We start from the raw sequence: 20201 nt of genomic DNA on the forward strand, positions 1-20201 counted from the left end.
AAGTAGATAATTATCAGCATATGAACCCCACCTAGGAAATGTCATTTGTTAACCTTAGATTAATATATATATATACATTTTTTATAACTTCTGACTACAAAACACTTGTTCCAGGATTCAGAATGCTACTTCTTAAAAAACAGACAACCGAAGAACTGAGAGCCACCTGAGTAAGGATCCCTACTTCATAATGGGAATATAATGTACCACATGGTGACTACAGTTAATAATATTGTACTGCATATTGGAAAGCTGCCAAGAGAGTAGATCTTGTAAGTTCTCATCACAAGAAAAAAAGTTTTGTAACTGTGTAAGGTGACAGGTTAACCAGACTTACCGTGGCGATCATTTTGCAATGTATACAAATATTGAATCATTGTGTTGTGTACCTGAAGCTAATACAATGTTATGTCAATTATACTGCAATTAAAAAATGAAGGAATTATTAGAAAACTGAAATAAAAAGACACATAAAATGCAGGCCCCAATTATTTTATCATCAGATTCAACAGACGTAAAATTACTCTGGCAAATTGCTACCAGTGTCTAAACTCTTAACCTCAGTGGGGCACCTGGGTGGCTCGATCGGTTAAGCATCTGCCTTCGGCTCAGGTCATGATCCCAGGATCCTGGGATTGGGCCCAGCGTCGGGCTCCCTGCTCAGCAGGGAGTCTGCTTCTCCCTCTCTCTCTGCCCCTCTCCCCAGCTCGTGCTCTCTCTCTCTCCCCCTCCCCACCAAATAAATAAAATCCTAAAAAAAAAAAACAACTCTTAACCTCCATGCATGTACTTGTACTATGGCGGCTTGTTATCCGAACATCATCAGTGTGCAGGTGATGTCCTCGTAGGCTGGATGACCACCCGTTTGTCAAAAATATGGTGAAAGCTGGTCTCGAGTCTCTTCTAACCCTAGCTGGTAAGAGTCACTCAAATCTATTTTGAAATAGTCTTGCTTCAGAGCCTACCGTCACTCTGTCACCTCCTTCTCTCAGTTCTTGGAGAGCTGCCATGCCTTTCCAACTCAGTAACCTCAAGTGTGTCTTTTTCCCTCCTTTTGTCTTCCCTTTCTCCTGATTCCCCAGCTAAGTCTCTTGATCTCTTTAGTTTTTGTCACTTTGACTTAACATTTCTTTCCTTCAGGAAAGACCTTAATTTGCCCAAGATCCACCAATTAACTGTCCTCACCCTCCAGCCCAATACATTTTCTCCATAACTTCCCCTTTTTATCTAGAATTTTCTCATCTTGCACATCATCTCTCTCTCCTCTGCTACACAGAATTCGGTGAACTGCGCTGAGTTAACAAATTTAAAAAAAAAAAGAAAGAAACCTCACCCAAAGCGTTATAACTAACAGTTCTGTTTTGAAAGTTAGCCCGTAAAAAAACAGGAGGTAAGTCAACTGTTCTTTTCTGTGTTCTTCATCTCTCCCCTAGGAAGCTTTAGGGTCATACCTAAATTTACTGGAAGTAGCAACATCTTCTTTTTTATTATGATATGATGTCAATTTACAAACTCCTGGAGAATGCAGCAGTCTTAAAATGTCACTTTGAGAATTTTATCACACGCAGAAAACACTAGAAATAATTGAGAGTATCATAAAATGGGGCCTCGGGTGTTCAGATATAAATATCCACGCCTGTCACATTCTTCCCCAGTTTTGTTTCTAGGGCAAGACATTTCCCCTCTCTGCCTCTGTTTTCTCATTTGTAAAAAGAAGCAGTTAGATAAGGCGATTTGAGAGCTCTCCCACCCCCAAACATTTCTGGACAAAACAGCTGAAACAGGCCATTGAGTTTGTGCAGAGACTTGGCTCTGGAAGCGTCCTGTGGAGTCCTAGAGGGTGAAGTCACGCCAACTCGATCAGGGATCGAGGATTTATAACACGCCTGCTGTGGAATATGCTGTACAAGTTTATTTTTCCTCCAATCACCTATCCTCTGGGCAGGCAAGCATTTATTTTCTGTCCTATTAAAGTTGAACAGATGTGAAACAAAATCAATTTTTCTTTTTCTTGGCAACACTGAAAAGAGATTTTGTAAAGAAAAACAAAAAGCATTGTTGGCTACTAGTTAATAAAGAAGCTGGTATTATTCAAAATTTTGCATCCATGAAAGAGGCCTACAACCTTTAAGTGAGTATAACAGAGCCAAAGTAAACTGTTGGTTATAAATCGTTCTTTCCTCACCGGCTTCCAATTACTGAACAAGTTCAATATGTCTAAATGCCCAGGTAACCAGGTCTGATTCTACTCTTCCAAGAACCACTTTAGACATCACTGAATGGGATTTGATGTAACGGTGACAGAATAAATCTAAGTGACTTTTCTTCCTCTCTGATGCAAAAGCTTGTCTCCAATAAAAGTAAGGAAACATACTCAAATAGAATGCAAGAGAATGTAATGTTTAAGTGAAGATTTATAGAAATTCTGGGATGATTCATGGGCATTACTCATATGGTTTTAAGTGATTCATATCACCTTAAACTGTGCAGCTACTGACAGCAGGCTCTCTGAGATCTGTGCAGAGGGGCTTAGGCTCACCACTGCATTTGCCCGCTTAAGCCAAACTCCTAATTCATGTTCCTGGGCGGGGAAGGAAATCTGTTTTACAGATGCTCCTCCCCACCTTTCTCATCTTCATGAGCTCCTAAAAACCACATCAGAAATGGATGTCCAGGGCGGTGAAAGTATGATGGATACCTGTCATCATATATTTGCCTAAACCCACAGAATGTACAGCACCAAGACTGAAAAAAAAAAAAAGAGTAGCTCCTGAACCTGGCTTCCCAGAATCTTCTGGCAAGCTCTTCTAGAAAAGCAGATCCCTGGGTCCCATCCCAGACCAACTGAGTCAGGTTCCAAAACTGTGTACATTTAAAAAGTTCCCCAGCTTATTGTGACACATTCCCTCACCCCTGGAATGTTCCCTTCACCCTCTACTCCCCCTAATCACATGGTTTAATACTGCACTCACTTCAGGTCTCTGCTCCAAAGAGCAGCCCGGGTACCACGCTATCTAAAATAACACCTCTACTCCCTTCCCTGCTTCATTTTTTCTTTCTTTCTTTTTTTTTTTTTTAAAGATTTTATTTATTTATTTGACAGAGAGAGACATAGCGAGAGAGGGAACACAAGCAGGGGGAGTGGGAGAGGGAGAAGCAGGCTTCCTGCCAAACGAGCAGCCCGATGTGGGACTCGATCCCAGGACCCTGGGATCACGACCTGAGCCGAAGGCAGACGCTTAACGACTGAGCCACCCAGGCGCCCCTCTGCTTCATTTTTCTTCACAGAATTTATCATCATCTCATAAACCGCATCTGTTTAATGTCTCTATCCATGACGACAGGGACTTTGTCTTGTCTACCACTCTATCCCCTTCCCTCACGAAGTGCCTGGTACCAAACGGCACTGGGCAAATGTGTATGACTTGAATTAACAGCAGCGTACAGCCAGGCTGGGGGACCAATGCCTTTCACCACTGCAATGCCCGTTACTGAAACGAAACGAGCACGCCTGTGCAGAAACCGCACCACTGACCAGCCCGACGGTTGGGAGCTTTCCTGTGCTGCACCCCACTCGCTCGCCCACACTGACGGGAGGGGGTGCTTCCCCCAGCGTCCAATCCGTGGGTGCTGTCCCGCAATTCAAGAACTGACTGTCCCTCTGCTGCAAAGCTACCCGAATGTCCAGGGTGCCACCACCTGAGTTTGTGCTGAGGGCCAACGTAAACTGGAGCGTAAGGCTGGCTTAGGGGAGGTCTGCGGTCTGTGAACGAAGCTGCCTAACTGGCCGGTGTTCCATCTTTGCTTCCTTGCCCTCCGCTCACCGTCACTAGCGCACTGCTTGGAAAAATGTAAAGATTAGGAAAGGTTTCTAGAAAAGCAAGAGTTTACTGTTCAGGTGTCATCCCACCAAGCAGCCCCACAGTAATGAAGCTGAAGCAGAACCACCTCCAGTCCCAAGAGGCTGCGGCCACAGTGCCATCCATCCCTGACAACCTCCCCACTGCCCACCGCCGACCGCCGACCTGGCAGCACACACGGAGTCACAGAAACGTCTTCCATTTTCCTCTGACGGCACACCGTCCACTCTGAAGATGAAATACAGTGTTCCTATTTAGACCTGCTCTGAGCAACCATGTCCAATTACATCAATATCTGGAAGAAATACGAGAACACAAAGTGTATGCCTTTGAGTCATGTGATCTGCACAAAGGAAAAATTTATCTGGAGGGAGATAATGTTTTCAGATAAGAAAACATGCCAAGTGTGAATTACCTTCAGCAGGAGGAGAGCCTGAGAAAACTTCCCCAGGGTATGCGCTGGGGGGACAGGGGTGGGGAGGGGAGGCGGTACCCACAGCACACGGCAGGGACTGTGGATATGCAACAGCTACAAGTGAACTCACTTACACCTGCCCAAGCACAGCGACCCCTGAAGGGACAGACGGGATCAAACCCATAAAGCCTGTAGGGCCAGGCTGCTAACCTTGCTGTGAGTCCCCCTGCTGTTCAGGCACAGCACCAAGCACTAGGTATGGATTCAGAAATCAGATCTCAACTAGGTGGTGGGCCCCAATCTTGAGGAACTGACAAACCATCACCTCTAACCCTGGGCTTCAGGTCAGTAAAATGAAATGCTACGAGTTATTTCTAGGAGTCTGATGCCTCTAGCATTATGTCCCCACAATAAATCTCTATCCCAGCCTTCTGGAAGCCTGTTCCTCCCCAGGTTGTCCCCATCTTAGGACGAGGTGCTGTTCTCTACCCAGCTGCATAAGCCTGACAGGAGTCTAAAGACAGAAGGAATGACTGAGTTACAAAGCCAAGTGGACACTAAAACTAGTGAGTGAAAGTTGATGAGGCATGGAATACTTTCATAGTCTCAAAGTATCGCCCCATAATTATTAATCACAAAGAGAAATACAGTGGATTATACCAGTGGACGCCATCTTTATCCACGTGATCAACTAATGTTATCTAACGCTGGGACAAACTATCATGGGGCCTTGACAGGTACACGGAGGAGGATGCGACGTCACTCCTGAGCTATTCTTCTTTTTTTTTTTTTAAGATTTTATTTATTTGCGAGAGAGAGAATGAGAGACAGAGAGCATGAGAGGGAGGAGGGTCAGAGGGAGAAGCAGACTCCCCGCCGAGCAGGGAGCCTGACGCGGGACTCGATCCCGGGACTCCGGAATCATGACCCGAGCCGAAGGCAGTCGCCCAACCAACTGAGCCACCCAGGCGCCCACTCCCGAGCTATTCTTGCCACAAATGCAGAACCTCAATCTAATTGTAAGAAATCAAACCCAAGTTCCTCAACAGTCTACCAAATAACTGATCAGTACCCACCCATACGGGCCAAGGCCAAGAAAGATAAGGGAAGACTTTGGAACTGTCACAGGAGTGACAGAGGAGGAGACCGAGGGGACAAGACAAGTGAATCACTGTAAATACCGTGGAGCAGGTGCTGTGCTAAGTACAAGGGAGTCAAAAAGTCAGCTCTCTAGGGAGAGAGGTCAGAAAAGGCTTCACAGAGGTGGCACCTGAATCGGGCCTCAGCTGAGGGTTTTACACTGAGGAGGGACAGCAAAGGCAGTGAAGTAAGTATTGTACGTCCAAGCAACGACAGGGGTGAGCACATTTGGACTTCACCTCAAGGGAAATGGAGTTGTACATGAGGAATTTTTTAAAAATATATATATATTTTTTTTTATAGATCTTATTTATTTGACAGAGAGAGAGACAGCGAGAGAGCGAACACAAGCACGGGGAGCGGGAGAGGGAGAAGCAGGCTTTCCACCGAGCAGGGAGCCCGATGCGGGGCTCGATCCCAGGCATGACCTGACCCGAAGGCAGACGCTTAATGACTGAGCCACCCAGGCACCCCTAAAAATCTTTTTAATTTGAAATAATTTTAGACTTACAGAAAAGTTTTTAATCGGAGAGTTCCTATACCCCCCCTCACATGGCTTCCACTAATGTTAATATCTTAAATAATCTTAGTACAACTATCAACACTAAGAACTAAAGATTGATATAATACTATTAAGTAAATTATGGACTTTATTCAGATTTCACCAGTTTCTCCCCTAATGTCTTCTCTCTGTTCTGGGGTCCAATCTAGGGTTCCAAACTTCAGTTCATGATTGTGTCTCGAACTTGTGACAGTCCTTCAAATCTTCACCTTTCAAGGCGCTGACTCTTCGGTGAGTAGTGGTTAATTATTTTGTACAATGTCCCTCAAGTTGGGTTTTGTTTCTTATAATTAGACTGAGGTTATGTACTTTTGGCAGGAACCCTACAGAAGTCATGTCACGTCCTTCAGTGCAGCGTATCAGGATGCTGATGTGTAGGAGGTTAACCTTGGCCATTTGGCTATGATGGCATCTGCTGGGTTTCTCCACTAAGAAGTTAAAAGTCACTATTTATCCCTTTGTTATTATGAAGTCTATTGGAGAAGATAATTTAGAAGAATATACAAATACCCTTTTTTAAGAAAGATTTTATTTATTCGAGAACAAGAGCGATCACAGAGGAAGAGGGAGAAGCAGGCTCCCCACTGAGCAGGGAGCCCAGTGTGGGACTCGATCCCAGGACCCTGAGATAACGACCCCAGCCAAAGGCAGACGCTCAACCAACTGAGCCACCCAGGCGCCCCCAAATATCCTTTTTCTCCTCAAACTCTTGCCCACTAATTTCAGTATCCACTGGTATATCTTGCCTGTAACAATTATTATTATTATGGTGCTCAAATGATGGTTTTCGATTCTTTTATTCCATCTACATTTATTAATGGAAATTCTTCTGTAAGGAGGAGCTATCTCGGGCGCCTCAGTGGCTCGGTCGGTTAAGCATCTGACTCTCGGTTTCAGCTCAGGTCATGAACACGGGGTCTTGAGATCGAGTCCCGCGTCGGGCTCTGTGCTGGGCATGGAGTTTGCTTACGATTCTCTCTCTCCCTCTCCTCTGCCCCTTCCTGCCCCAGCTTGTGCATGCATGTTCTCTCTCAAAAACAGTTGTTTTTTTGGTTATAAAACTGAAAAATAAAAGCTATCTCTTCTCCCATTTATTTATTCACCCACTCCTTCATTTACTCATGCCTACACATGTGGCTATGTATCCATTCTATGGTTTATGATCCAGTGTTACTGATATTCATTTCCTTGCTCAAACTGCCACATGAGAGTTCTTTCACGTTGGCTCTCTCGTCTTTTGAGCACCTCCGGACTTTCTGGCACAAATGCTCTGGGCTCGTGGTGTATTTTTCCTGCTCCAGTACCGGCACCAACCTTATCTCGGAAGCCATCAGTTCTAGGCATTATCTAATGACATTCCAGAAGGAGCACTGGGGTAGCAGCGGTGTGGACTGATGGGGACAGAGCCTGGGGGCAGACAGACCAGTTCTGGCACCTTTCAGAACTAGGAACTGGAATGTGAGCAGCAGTGATGCTGAAGAGGAGACAAGTGGCAGAGATCGGAGAGGCCAAAATGATGGGCCGTGGCATCACGGAGGTGCAGAGGGAGGGGGGGCGCATCCCCAAGGTCTCCGAATTTCTCCCAGGGAATCTGGCAGCACACTGACCAGCATGGTGAAGGGTGGGCCACCCAGCCAGGGGAGGGGAGCTGGCCTGGGGGGGCAGGGCAGCCCTGCAGCAGGCTGTCGGGTATATCAGGCCTGGTGCTCAGCAGAGAGGCCAAGGCAGCGGCATCACGGGAGTAGATGAAGTCGTTGAGAGAGTGGGGGGAGGGGGGGAGGACAGGAACTTGGGCCAATCACGCATAGGGACAGACAGGGAGGAGAGCCAGAAAAGCCAGCAGTAGGGGAAATGGGACAAGAAGGGTCACAGAAGCCTGGAGAGACCAAGTGTCAAGAAAACGACCAAGAGTGATAAATAGAGCAGACGGGTCAAGTCGGATAAACACTTCCACGTTTTCACTAGATTTGGCAATTATATTTAGCAATTTTTAAAAGCAGGTTTAATGGAGTGATAAGAGAGGAGCAGAGGGAAGAAAAAAGAGGTGGCGAGACCAGGGACAAGACAAAATTTAGAGACTCTTGTTTGAAGAATTATGTGCTTGTGGGGCGCCTGGGCAGCTCAGGTGGTTAAGTGTCTGACTCTTGATCTCAGCTCAGGTTTGGATCTCAGGGTTTTGAGTCCAAGCCCCGTGTTGGGCTCCATGCTGGGCATGAAGCCTACTTAAAATAAATAAACAAATTTTAAAAAATCATGCACTCCTTAGCAGAGGTCGCAGAGATGCATCTGCTGGACATTTGTCTGTCTCCCACATATCAGGCCGTGAAAGCGGCCCAAGCATGCTTCTGTGCCGGGGCAAGGAGCTAGAAGGGAGGGGAAAAAAATAAAAAATATAGAAGGAAGAAGATATGCAACAGAACAACCACCTAGAAGAAAGAGAAGATGTGAGGGTGGGCCAGAGGGAATCAGCCTTGACTGTGGATCTGTGCTCTACCCAAGGCTGGCCCGCAAGTCATCATTACATGATTTAAACAGCTTTAAAGATGATCTTACAGAGTTACAGTTTCTATGTCCCAATTTTTAAAAAATTTAATAATCTAGGGTCAACGGTCAACAAACTACCACCTACAGCCTGTTTCTGTAGGGCGTCTGAGCTAAAAATGGTTTTTACATTTTTAAAAGGTTGTTAAAACAACAACAAAGACAGCTAGGTGAAAGAGGCCACCTGTGGCCTCAAAAGCCTAAAACATCGGACTCTTTGCAGAAAAACTTTGCCAAACCCTCCTCGTAGCAAGCATACAACATTTAAAAATTTGGTCTAAAAGATAGGCACAACGGCAATACCTTTGAGAAAACACTTGCAAAAGCGACAAGGCCATGGTGACAGGCCTGTGGGAAAAACGTAAGATACACCGCCAGGGTTTCTCCATGATAATCCAGTCTTCCTGGACAGTAATCTGGTTTTATTCTCCAAGAATGAATCTGTTTCTATCTTCAGAAGTAGATATACCAGGCACATAGCCCCCCAAGTGGGTTTACCTGTACCCACAAAAAATACAAAGAAAAAAGAACCTCCTGTTTTGGTTTTTTTTTTCCTAATTTGCTTATAGAGTCACTATTCAGAAGAAAAAAGAACTGGAAATTAAAACGTCAAAGGGGAACGATGGAGCAAGTTGCATACAGCAACATGATATAGTAAGAACTGGCTATTAAAAAGGATGATTAGGACGTGATATTAAGCTGTAAGGAGAGGGAAAGATGAGCCGTAAGTGACAGGTCTATCTGGGTGATGACGACTATTAAGTACACTGCTCAGAACCAGAATAAAGGGTGACATGAATAACTCTTGTGTGATCTTCCGTGATTTTTTTGTGTAAAAAAAAAAAAATTCTTAAAATGTAAATCAGGTTCTTGTAACTTTGCAAGTAAAGCAGTCCATAAAATTTACGTCTTAGAAGACAAGGTTTGAAAATGCACGTTAAAATTTTAAGATGAGTTCAAAGGCAGAATCATGATGCAGCAAACTTGTGAAGCAAAAAATTCCTCTAGAATGAAACAAGCCTGAGCCCTCGCTCCGGGCACACCCTGACCTTCTGGAAAAGCACATAAAAGAAAGATATTCATGCCACAACCTGTCAAGACAGTTCCAGATTTTCTACTCAGGATGCATTTTCAGATGCTATTTAAAAGAGGCTCCTTCTGTACCCTTTGAAGACCCCATGCACACGGTCCTCTCAAGCGCTGGCCCTTTGATTTGGGGGCACTTCTCACGAGGGTTCTCTAGTGGAAAACTGGCTCCTCTCATTCTTTTTCACGGCAGGATATGAAGTGCTACAGAACTTCTGCATTCCGACTCACCTCCCATTCCCTCTTTGCCAACGTAAAGAGTGAGGAGGAGGATTTGTGCTCCTGAATCAGCTCACAGAAAGAGTAAGAATTTCTATGACTTTATTATTGTGTTTGTATGCATCCTTTCAAAGCAGTTCAAACCAAAGCATGAAGTGAAGGTTATGAAACGTTTCTTTTTTTTATTTTCACTTTTTGAGGAAGGAGATAGTGAGTGGGGTAGAGAAAAACAGAAGCAGAAACACGGCCTCGAGCACGGCCCCGTGCATCCCCTTTCAGAAAGGGTGGGCTGAGCGCCTCTCCAGCAGCTTCAAGCCGCCTCCGCAACTTGCAATCTACTGTTATAAACTTCTCCAAACAACCTGAAGCTCAAAGCGCCTTCCAAAATGTTGTCAAGGGAATGAATGCTTCTCAATTAATTCTTTAGTCATGTCATCACAAAAGCTCTCTCACTGGAGCTGCTCCTTCTGAATAAAGAATTTGGTCCCTTCCTCTCCAGGTTTCTTGGCACCAGAAACAGCCTGTTGGGTTGACTGTGCATCTAAAACAGGGCAAATTAAAGACTCCCTTGTAGTAACTTCTGTCGTAGGACGGTCTATTCTGTCTCTCTCCCCCCATCCCCAGCACATGGCCAGCTACTCAGCAAAAGTTACAGGAAAAAGTGTCACCTTGTCTGGGAGCAGCGTGTCCAGCATCCTGGACTCTGATCTTCCACATCTCTGTCAGTACACACAGACAGCAGTCAACTCAATTCTCTCATGGACCGGGTTTCCAGTAATGGACTTAGTGCCTCTGGCCCTAGAGATAAAGACGAGGGCTCTGAAAGCACCCAGTGCACCTGTCTGTTCTAGTTCTCCCCACAGAATGAAAGACAGGCAGTGATGAAGGCACACACGATATGCTAAAGTAGCCTGTAGGAGGGAGTGATTATTTGGTGGAACTGGGAAAATGTTAGGCAGGGCTATCAGAATCAGGGCCTGAAGGAGGAGTACATATGTATCTGTCAGAAAAGAGGTCAAGAAAGGCAGAGACAAGAAACACGTGCAAAAATAAACATATGTATTCACAGATACTTCACCTGTGAAGCACTCGCAGAATTTTTAAGAACCAGAAGAGTATAATGAAGATGTTTATTCAGCAATGTTACCCCAAACTCAACACAAAACCAGAATGTTACGTTTCCCACTTTCCTTAGGCAGCCAGGCTCAAAACCTGCTACCCCCTCCTCCTTCCTCATCCTTAGTCCCCACATTCAGTGAACAGCGGGCTGCTTTCTTCCCTAATCGTGGATACTGGCCTCTAGCCGATGCGCAGGACACTGCCATGGTGGGCTATCCACATCAGCCAGCAACTCCAGGGCCCTCCCAGGCCTGTGGACATACCAGAACCAAGTCACCTTCCTAAAGTGGACCTCCATTCATAGTACTAGTGTTTAATGAGTGAACAAAAATCTAAACTAATTAGCTGGCACTCTAGAATCCGTTCTTACCTACCTGTCCATCCACACTTGCCCCCATTCCTATTCGAGCCTCCAGTCCAGTCCCATCGGTCTATTGACTACCTGAGTGCACACCTTCTGATCCTGTGCTTATACCTCTCTCCTACCTGAATGATCCTTGCCTCTCTTTACATTCCCCCCTCAATTCACCCGCTAGTCCTCCTCTTCAAGGCTTTGCCCAAATTCTGTTTCCTGCACGAAACCTTAGGTGATCACCCAAGTACTTCTTCCTCTGCACAACTCCTAGAACCACAAGTAGCTATACAATTAAAATACTGTCCTACACTGTGTCTTTGCACAACTAAGCTGTAAACTTTGAAAACAGATTCTGTGCTTTACAGAATCTTTTCAAGCTGTCCCTAATTGAATACTCAAAGTGATAAGCACTGTTCACTAGTGATCATGAGGACGTGAACCTAGACTCTCTTTGGTCTTCTCACTGACAAGTCCTATTGCTACTACCTCTAATTCAGACAGTTTATTCCAACTCATTGACAAACCCTAGTCCAGAGCCTCTTTATTTCCTGTCCCAACAACTGCAGCACCCTCCCAAATAAGACTACATCTTCTCCTTCTTATAACCCCTCAATGTCTATCCATAACCCTTAAAATAAAACCTAAACTCGTGCACGGACTAAACTACGTTGGAAGATTATATTGGGTCCCTTTCCCACACCCACCACCTCCCCAGTCGGTTCCCAATACACATCCAGCAGCTCAGGGAAATGCTACAGTGAAAAGTTTAATCTTACTGGAGAGCAGTGTGAGTGCCAACCCAGGACAACAGGGTCCTGCCCACCCCTCTAATTTTGTTTCATGCCATCCTACCCACTGCTCACCATCTTATGCTGGTGTTCTTCTGCCCCCCACCCCCCGCCCCATCTGGTGTGCCTGTCTGTTCTGGTCTCTGGACCAGTGCACTTCGGTTTCCTGTGCCCCCCTGCCCCACCCCCCTTCCAGGCCCCCCCCACCTGCTCTCGTCAATCCTCCTGCACCTTCAGACCCTCAGAGTGGTGCTCCTTCCACCTGGACCGCAGCAGCAACCATGTCCATCCTTACATCTCTCTGCGGCAGACGTCTTCACTGTCTGCCTCCTCAGATGGACTCTATGGATGTCGGAGCCCTGGGTGCCCAGGGCACGCCTGTGCCGCACAAAAGTGCTCAAGAAAAGTTTAGTGAGGGCGCCTGGGTGGCTCAGTCGTTAAGCGTCTGCCTTCGGCTCAGGTCATGATCCCAGGGTCCTGGGATCAAGTCCCGCATCGGGCTCCCTGCTCTGTGGGAAGCCTGCTTCTCCCTCTCCCACTCCCCCTGCTTGTGTTCCTGCTCTTGCTATGTCTCTCTCTGTTAAATAAATAAAATCTTTAAAAAAAAAAAAAAAAGAAAAGAAAAGTTTAGTGAATGAACGAGCATATTAGGGAACCTTGACCAACCATCCATGTTCTCAAAGACAGTTGTTTCTGTAAAGGTGATTAACTGGAGTCACTAATGTAATAGTCCATGATCAGATGAGTCATTGAAATAGACTTTTAGAGCAGACTTTCAGAATGATCTACTCCAAAAATAAAGTCAACCTATTCCTTCCCCATTCTTGAAACGGACAGCACCATACAACATCAGGATATACAGTATTGAAAACTTAAGTGAACGTCGAAAGTACGTTGAAAAGTCTTTGGTCCTATGTTTATTTCCTTTACAAGCCCCAACGAGGTAGAAAAGATAACTAAGTGATTTAGGTCCCCACGCACACAGGCTCAGGCCCGACACTGTCTGTGGGAGATGCAATCGGACAGCAATCGGCGCACAAACACCACCAAGCCTCGCAACGTACAAGACTCCGCGACTAGTGCGGTGTGAGCTCCTCGCCTGTTACCTGTCACCACGGTCTCCGCGGCACCCAGCTGCCACCGAGTGGCTTCTTGTGTACCTGATGGACAAACGGCTAAACCTATAATCAAGCCCCTAGACAGTTAACACTAATGACGTAAGGTCTCCTTACTGCCACCTCTAGCTGTGATGGGTTAACACAGTACACGTCCTCCTTTAAGACAGTGCTAACTTTTCTACAATGGATTTTCTTTTCTTTTTTATTTGAGCATAGCTGACACCCAATGTTACCTTAGTTTCAGGTGGACAACACAGTAACTCAACCAGTTTATACGTTATGTTATGCTCACCACAAGTGTGGCCGCCATCTGTCCCCATACACAGGATCACAGTATTATCGACCATATTCCTTATGCTGCGCCTTGCATTCCCATGACTTACTCATTCCATAACTGGAAGCCTGTATCTCCTTCTCCTCCATTATGCCCAACCCCTTCCCCCTCCCCTCTGGCAACCATAAGTTTGTTCTCTGTAATTCTAGGTCTGATTTTTTGCTTTTTGTTGTTTGTTCATTTGTTGCTTTTATTTTTTTAGATTTTACTTATCCGTGAAATCATATGGTATTTGTCTTTCTTTATTTCACTTAGCATAAAACCCTCTCGGTCCATCCACGCTGTCTTGAATGGCATGGTCTCATCCTTTTTTATGGCTGTGTAATAGTCCACTGTGTAAATATACCACATCTTCCTTATCCATTCATCTACTGATGGACACTTAGGTTGCTTACATATCTTGGCTACTGTAAATAATGCTGCAATAAATGTAGGTAGGGGTACCTGTATCTTTTGAAGAGTGTTTTCATTTTCTTTAGATAAACACTCGATAGTGGAATTATTGGATCATATGGTATTTCTAGTTTTCATTTTTTGAGGAACCTCTATACTGTTTTCTGCAGTGACTGTACCAGTTTACGTTCCCAGCAATGGTGGATGAGGGTTCCTTCTCCACATCCTTGCCAACACCTGTGATTTCTTGTCTTTTTGATTTTAGCCCCTCTAACAGGTATACAGTGATATCTCATTGTGGCTTTGATTTGCATTTCCCTGATGATGAGTGATGCTGAGCATCTTTTGATGTGTCTGTTGGCCATCTGTGTCTTCTTTGGAAAGAAGGACAAAGTTAATTCTTGAACTGTAGTGTATTATTGGTAAGCGCAATCCCACATGCATACGGGTTAAGGCAGTTGTCATTTCTAAAGAACGTACCAACAGCTGTGACAGTGGTGCATATGTTCATAATTCACTTTCCTATCAGTAGCAAAGGAGACGTTGGGGAAAGGAAGTAAAACAACTACTTTGTTCCTACCCCTCTGCCCCCCAACTGCAGGAGGTAAAAAAACTAAAATTTTATTCCCTTCCTGCCAACCACAGGGATTATCATTTTCAGGCAGGGGATAGACTTAGTAGTTCTGGTCACACAAGGCAGTACTAGTACTTGAAAGGAGCCAGGCAGGAAAACAAGCAAACAAACCAACCAACCAATTAACCAACCAAACACACCCAAAATGTCCCCATACCTGCTAGAGTAGGTCTAAACTTTGCACTCCAGCTTTGGTGTAGGAAAACTGGGCATTGGTGGGAAACGCTTCCTTTTGCTAACCAAATGGAAGACTATACAAGAAGACCTGAGGCCTACTGGCCTCCAATTCCATCCCGAAGAAGAAGTGGGCAAGGAGAAAAGGGAAACCAAGGATCCCCTCAGCTCTCAAAGTGCCACTCTGCTCAAACTTCCGGCTACTCCCAGTGAACGTGCTCCACGCATCAGAAGAGCCTCATACCAACCCCACATTCCTAAATGGGAGTTTTCCTCCAATTCAAGGACTGAGAGAGAGCAATTTAAGTGACAAAAGTCTACAAATGGGCGCCTGGGTGGCTCAGTTGGTTAAGCGACTGCCTTCAGCTCAGGTCATGATCCCACGGTCCTGGAATCGAGTCCCACATCGGGCTCCCTGCTCTGCGGGAAGCCTGCTTCTCCCTCTCCCACTCCCCCTGCTTGTGTTCCCTCTCTCGCTGTGTCTCTCTCTGTCAAATAAATAAATAAAATCTTTAATTAAAAAAAAAAGTCTACAAATATTTTTAGCTCAAGAATACTAAACAATTGGGGCACCTGGGTGGCTCAGCTGGTTAAGCGACTGCCTTCGGCTCAGGTCATGATCCTGGAGTCCCAGGATCGAGTCCCGCATCAGGCTCCCTGCTCAGCGGGGAGTCTGCTTCTCCTCCAACCCTCCCCCCTCTCGTGCTATCTCTCTTTCATTCTCTCTCTCTCAGATAAATAAAATCTTTAAAAAAAAAAAAAGAATATTAAACAATTTACAATTATTCAGAGGCACAGGCAACAGGCTACCAATGATGCTCATGTGACTACAAAACCACAATATTTCTACTCATCTTACCACGTTAATATGAAAATCACAAGCATCAAATGTCTTTTATTCCTAAAAAGATAAGGAAACATTCAGTAGTTGAAAAGAATCACAACCTGTGGGAAAAAATACACATTTAAGGTTCTATATCCATCAGCACATTAACTCTACAAAGGAAAACGAAGGACATTTGTCTACATCCCATTACTCAACAGTCTCTTTTTTAAAACCAGTCCTTCCATCTTCCATTTTTTATACATGCTGCCTCTCAAAACTTTATTGCTTAAAGGTTATTTCATCTAACAAAATTTTACCAAGATCTTATTTTCCTAAGTACTCTATTTTCCTAAGATCTCTGAATAGAGGGAAAAATACTATAATTTATTCCCACAGAAGAATGGAATCAGCAAACATTAGACCATCATTTTATAGCTAAGTCACTTTTTGGCACTAAACACCAAGAAAGAAGACTTCACTCTCTGCTCTTCTGAGCACAGGGGTCAAGAGCTCCGGCTGAGCACTGGAGGGCATTTAGACATGACCTTTACCCTCTGAAGAACTACAGATGCTACCTTTACCTCAGCCTTTGATTTCCTTCCTTCTTTGGACTCAGCGTGTCTTAGGGGATGGAGAACCCACGGGAAGCACTTGAATTCAAGGTTGCAACCAGTCTGCCACTTGTCACACCGCACACCTCCGCATCTCCACCCTTAACCTAGAATTCTAACTTACAAATTATTCATTCATATTATAGCTTCAGTACACAAAATGATAGACTTGTCTCCTGCTGAAGGATCATGCGGCTCCCTGAAGGACTAACCTCACATAAGCCAAATGACTCCTTATTTGTCCTAATTATGTTTTCTTTATGGATTATAAATAGATTTTAAGCCTCACTTTGATATCATAAGACAAACTGATTAACAGTTTAAACAATGGATAGAGTGGCTTTGTAATCTGGACGCTTAGGCTATATTATCCTAATCTACATTGTAAGAACCAGAGTTTATAGAAAAGCACTTTGCTTGATTCTCTAAATTACATAAGAGAAATTACTTTAAAAACACTGAAGAGGACTTACAGGAGAAAATACAAACTGTAAGAAGAGGCAGAAGTCAAAGGGCATAGATTAAAAAATGACAACTTAGGGCACCTGGGTGGCTCAGTTGGTTAAGCGACTGCCTTCGGCTCAGGTCATGATCCCGGAGTCCCAGGATCGAGTCCCGCATCGGGCTCCCTGCTCAGCGGGGAGCCTGCTTCTCCCTCTGACCCAACCCCCTCTCATGTGCTCTCTGTCTCTCTCATTCTCTCTGTCTCAAATAAATAAATAAAAAAAATCTTAAAAAAAAAAAAATGACAACTTATCCATCAGTGCTCATGAGAGATGTTTTACTTTTTTTTTTTTTTTTTAAAGATTTTATTTATTTATTTGACAGAGACAGAGATAGCGAGAGCAGGAACACAAGCAGCAGGAGTGGGAGAGGGAGAAGCAGGCTTCCCCTCGAGGAGGGAGCCCGATGTGGGACTCGATCCTAGGACCCTGGGATCATGACCTGAGCTGAAGGCAGACGCTTAACGACTGAGCCACCCAGGCACCCAGAGAGATGTTTTACTTCTATCACATATACTATTACTCAAAATGCCAATCCTCAGGAAGGTTCTACAGTAAATCTAAACACTTAACATTTCACTTTATGTCAGATTCACTAGTCTAACAAGAATTTTATTGATTTGTTTCATCATTTGAAACCTTCCAAAAACCTCTCCAGAATTCGAGCATTCACTGCTACTAGCAGGCAACCACTATCTCGGATAAATAAACAAATACCTTTAAGCTGAATTGAGTAATCTATGCTAAACTTAGAGCTCCAATTTGCAAGTGCTTAGTTTCCTTAGAAGCCAGAGAAAATACTGCTTTGGTCTTCTGAAATGGAACATACTTAATATCAGTTCTGAAAAACTCACGTAAGAAAAGGGTTTAATCAAACACAATTGCAAACACTAAAAAGGAGGGGAAGGTGAAAGAGAAGGAGGAGAAGGGGGAGGAAGAGGGAGAGGAGAAGAAGAAAAAAAATCATTTTGCATTATATGACTGTAAGCCCTTCAGGACAGATTTCATCTCATGAAGCAGTTGTTCGGGATGCCTTACAGTGGCTGGATGAAAACAAGTCCCAGATCCACCGAAAGATATTCAGGCCCAACTTATTTCCCAGCACCATGAAGGAACAGCAAGGGGCAGGTCTCATCATTTGAATTTTAAGAATGTTCAAGACTCAGCAAGAGTCTCAGAACCGGGAGCTTCTAGCTGAACCCTTGGGCACTAAGGAACTTACCAGGCTACAGTCATCATTCAAAATCCCGTGACAGGAGCAGACGTATGCAGGGGACCACAAACTCAAAGCACAAGTGAAAGAAAAGGGACTTGAGTACCAACAGCATGCTCTGCACACAGGAGACAAAACTAATGTACATTAGTGCCTATCAAGTACTAACAGGACAGGTTTCAGGTGCCCAAAGGATGATGACAATTTCCATGCTGCTCTGAAACTTGGACTTCCTACAGAGATCATATTAGCCTCCTTAAGTAGTTCATCAGCATCATCTATGAGTCAAAGTTTAGATTTAAATGGCAAAACAGGCTCATCGATAATTAGGCCTTGGAATACATCCAGAGTAACAGCATAAAATAAATGCTTGTTACAAAACAGCTCTATGGGGCTGGGTTTATATAGCAGAATACCCAACCAAATCCTGTATGAGAGGGCAAAGGAAACGCTTTAATGTCAATGCGCAACAAAACTTTAAAGGATACAATAAAGCTGTAAGAACAGAAACAGACCCCCTCTCCACAACATATACACAAAGTAAAACAAAAATAGCACGGAGCCACACAATTCACACTTAAAGGGGATTTGCCATTCATGTGGCCAGGCCAACCTCACTTCGCAAATGAGGAAACCGAGTCCCAGAAAAGCAGTACAAGATGCTCTAGACTGGCTTCTGGGCCCAATGTCTCCACTCCACCCTCACAGGACCTGCTTTCCCTGAAAAACAAGGGGGAGAAACTGCCATTCTTACCGTTGGCTGACTCAAGGGTTCTAAAAATCTTGAGGATCTTTCTTCCCTTTACTCTCCAGGACGAAAAGCTAAACAAATTAACGTTCCAACAGCTACCCTCCAAAAAACGAAATTCTCAAGAGTGAACAGAGGCTCTTCTGGGCCCATGATCATGGTGGTGGCAGCAGACATGCCCTCGACGTGCAGAAGGGCACAGGCAAGTTTGTGCACCTGCACGTGCTGTGGAGATACTCCTCTGCATCATCGGTGCCAAGAACTACGTGAACTTGGCTGAGGCTGACAAGGTGAATGGCAGGCTCAACAGCCAGTTTAAAACCTATGCTATCTGTGGGGCCATTTGCAGGGTGGGTGAGTCAGAGGACTCTATCCTCTGACTGGCCAAGGCCAATGGCAACATTTTAAAGAAATTCTGACTGGAGAGGATCACGGATGTAGAATATCTGTCATAAATAAATAGCACCCCCCATCACCAAAAAAAAGTGAATAGAAGACAGGAACTTACACCTGTCCCTGAAGAATCATACAGTGGTTCGTTTTCAAATCCTTTTCAACTACATTACTCCCAAAGAAACACAGCTCATAAGAGAAAAGAGTCTGAACTCTCTATCAGATCAATGCGATTGTGCCAGAATCAGAAGAGCCTCAGACATGAAGCAGAGCAAACTCTGCAATATTCAAGAGAAAGGGAAATTTCCTATAAGCCTCAGGGAACCTTTCCCAGAAGGTCTCAGGGTTGCTGAGAAAGGAAAGATTCTGTGGGTCGTTATACCAACGAATTCAATTTTGCCTTAAAGGTCGTCAGCCACATTTTTTTTTTAAAGATTTTATTTATTTGACAGAGAGAGCATAAGCAGAGGGAGAGAGAGGGAGAAGCAGGCTCCCTGCTGAGCAAGGAGCTCGGTGTGGGACTCGATCCCAGGACCCCGGGATCATGACCCGGCCGAAGGCAGCTGCTTAACCGACTGAGCCACCCAGGCGGGACATCAGCCACATTTAGATTTAGTTTTCCCAACAAACTGAAGGAAAAAACGTCCTTCAGGGAGCTGCAAAGAAGGCATAATGGGAAAGCAGAATCCCACTTACTGGGCTTAATGATGGACTGTGGAAGGTCCTGCCTGCCTTCCAGTAGCATCTGTATCCTAACGCTGCTTGACACATACTCTATACAACCTCTTCTCAGGTTATCATTAGGGTTCTACTACTAAAGCCGAGTTTTGTTTTTTTCCTTTTATACTGAAAGTCTTCCTAGTGTATGATAGCTAAGAGTAGCGGGAGGAAAAATAAATGCTAAACCAGAGATAAAGCACAGGAAATGATTAAACCAATACGTTAGGTTAAAAGACTTTTCTATATTAAAATAGTAGAAAGTATGCCAAATGAGTTGCTTTAATTCCTACTCTGACAAAGCTGAATTGGTTCCCTCTGTTGGGAACCAATTCAAAAGCAATATATAACATTGTTTCTAAACCACACAACTTTACATTGCTTAGGATAGTTAAACTAGGATAACCAAAGATAATAAATAAAACTAAAATTTTTATAAAATGTCAGAGACT

At 44.5% G+C, this 20201-nt stretch overlaps 1 protein-coding gene and 1 pseudogene across 3 annotated transcripts in view; one reads left to right on the plus strand and one right to left on the minus strand.

Annotated features, from left to right (window-relative positions):
• The window catches only part of GAN (gigaxonin), a 55627-nt gene that overhangs the window by 31912 nt on the left and 3514 nt on the right, over window positions 1-20201 (minus strand). The window contains exon 2 of one of the 3 annotated variants that reach the window (XM_064581734.1): window positions 4026-4155. The exons of the other annotated variants lie outside the window; for them this stretch is intronic. The gene's annotated coding sequence lies outside the window, so the exon portion shown is untranslated. The remainder of the gene's footprint in view (window positions 1-4025; window positions 4156-20201) is intronic. 3 annotated transcript variants of the gene reach the window in all.
• Window positions 9141-19058, plus strand: LOC123855946 (small ribosomal subunit protein eS21-like; annotated as a pseudogene).

This window comes from Mirounga angustirostris, unplaced genomic scaffold (assembly GCF_029215605.1).
Source record: "Mirounga angustirostris isolate CCGP_5_RB_7025 unplaced genomic scaffold, mMirAng1.0.hap1 SCAF_16, whole genome shotgun sequence".
Lineage (NCBI taxonomy): Eukaryota > Metazoa > Chordata > Mammalia > Carnivora > Phocidae > Mirounga > Mirounga angustirostris.